Consider the following 2500-nt stretch of genomic DNA (forward strand, 5'->3'; position numbering starts at 1 on the left):
CGGGGATGCTTCCCCAAGTGTCCGGCATAGGCTGGGGAGTTTTTGATTTTTTGCCCGTGGTGCCCCCCCGGGCCCCCCCAGCCGCCTCTTCGATTTTCCACGTCGGGGATGAGTTGGGCAACTCTTGGAAGCTTCCCATCCACCCCCGTGCCGAGCTTTGCCCTTGGGATGCCTTATGTTGCATCCCAAGGGCCAAGGCACCTGCCAGCCCAAGGGCTGTGCACGGCCTGGGGAGGGAGCTCACCCCTCCCCTATATAGTGCAAAGTTATTGTTTTCCCTATTTTCACAAGGAAACATCAAATTTTTAACCAAGCATACTCGGCCTTTGCTCCTTCGTTACTCGTCCAAATCCAACAAACTTGCATTCGTTGGAAAGGTCTTTTCACAAGGATTCTTTTGATATATAATAATAGCGATTCCGATAAATATTTATTTTTTTATGAATTTTTAAGTGAATAAACAATTAAAAATTCAAAAAAAATAGAAAAAAAATATTTTTTTCCCGATTCTTTCTCCAATATTCCTGATAAATACCCACACACCCACATATGGAGAATGGTCGAAAATGCTCGAGTGGATATCGAGATGTCCGACGAAGCACCACTTGGAAGGGCCGAGGCACGGGACGCCCGAGCTGTTGCTCGGGCCGGCACGGGACGCGCATGGGACATCCCGGGACGGCATGGGACGCCCTCGCTACAGCTCGAGACGGCCAGGTACGCCCGAGACTTGGCTCGGGACGGCCTGGGACGCCCTCGCCATAGCTCGGGACGGCCTGGGACGCCCGAGACTAGGCTCGGGACGGCCTCGGCACAGCACGGGACGGCCTGGGACGCCCTTGCCACAGCTCGGGACGGCATGGGACGCCCGAGACTTTGCTCGGGACGGCCTGGGACGCCCTTGCCACAGCTCGGGACGGCCTGGGACGGCCTCGGCACAGCTCGGGACGGCCTGGGACGCCCGAGACTTTGCTCGGGACGGCCTGGGACGTCCGAGACTTTGCTCGGGACGGCCTGGGACGCCCGAGACTTGGCTCGGGACGGCCTGGGACGCCCTCGCTCCAGCTCGGGACGCCCTGGGACGGCCTCGACACAGCTCGGGACGGCCTGGGACGTCCGAGACTTTGCTCGGGCCGGCCTGGGACGCCCGAGACTTGGCTCGGGACGGCCTGGGACGCGCTCGGCACAGCTCGGCACAGGCCGGGACGCCCGAGCCGAGCTTCGGGTCGCACGAAATCTCTTCGTATTCCGACATATTAGAAGCTTCCCATCATGTAGTAGGCCGAGCTTTGCCCTTTGGATGCCCTATGGTGCTTGGCGAGCACTAGGGAACGTGCCAGCACAAGTGCTGTGCACGCTCTGGGGAAGGAGCTCAACCCTCCCCCTTATAGTGCAAAGTTATTGTTTTTCCTATTTTCACAAGGAAACATCAATTTTTTAACCAAGCATACTGGGCCTTTACTCCTTCGTTACTCGTCGGAATCCAGCAAACTTATACTCGTTGGAAAGGTCTTTTCGCAAGGATTTTTTTGATATATTATAATAGCGATTCCGATAAATATTTATTTTTCTATGAATTTTTAAGTGAATAAACACCGGAAAATTCATAAAAAATAGAAAAAAAAATATTTTCTTCCGTTTCTTTTCTCCAATAATTCATAAATAATACCTCAATAGTATTAATGAAGAGAGAGTCGAAATGGCCCGGGTGGATTTCGAAATGTCCCACGACCCCATAGAATGCACGGGCCAGCCGAGCCAAAAGAATGGGACGCGCACGGGACAGCATTGGTCAGGCTCGGGACGGCACGGGACAGCACGGGACGCGCATGGGACGGCACGGGACGCGAATGGGACGGCCTTGCTAAGGCTCGGGACGGCATGGGACGGCCTTGCTAAGGCACGGGACGCGAATGGGACGGCCTTGCTAAGGCTCGGGACGGCATGGGACAGCTCGGGACGCGCATGGGACGGCCTTGGTGAGGCTCGGGACGGCCTTGGTCAGGCTCGGGACGGCATGTCACGGCCCTGGTGAGGCTCGGACGGCACGGGACGCGCATGGGACGGCACGGGACGGCCTGGGACGGCCTTTGTGAGGCTCGGACGGCACGGGACGCGCATGGGACGGCCTTGGCGAGGCTCGGGACGGCATGGGACAGCACGGGACGGCCTCGGCACAGCTCGGACGGCACGGGACGGCCTTGGCGAGGCTCGGGACGGCATGGGACAGCACGGGACGGCACGGGACGGCCTCGGCACAGCTCGGACGGCACGGGACGGCCTTGGCGAGGCTCGGGACGGCATGGGACAGCACGGGACGGCACGGGACGGCCTCGGCACAGCTCGGACGGCACGGGACGGCCTTGGCGAGGCTCGGGACGGCATGGGACAGCACGGGACGGCACGGGACGGCCTCGGCACAGCTCGGGCGGCACGGGACGGCCTTGGCGAGGCTCGGGACGGCATGGGACAGCACGGGACGGCCTCGGCACAGCTCGGG

Source organism: Eschscholzia californica, unplaced genomic scaffold (genome assembly GCF_041429995.1).
Source record: "Eschscholzia californica isolate CP2 unplaced genomic scaffold, dmEscCali1.0.p SCAF_22, whole genome shotgun sequence".
NCBI lineage: Eukaryota > Viridiplantae > Streptophyta > Magnoliopsida > Ranunculales > Papaveraceae > Eschscholzia > Eschscholzia californica.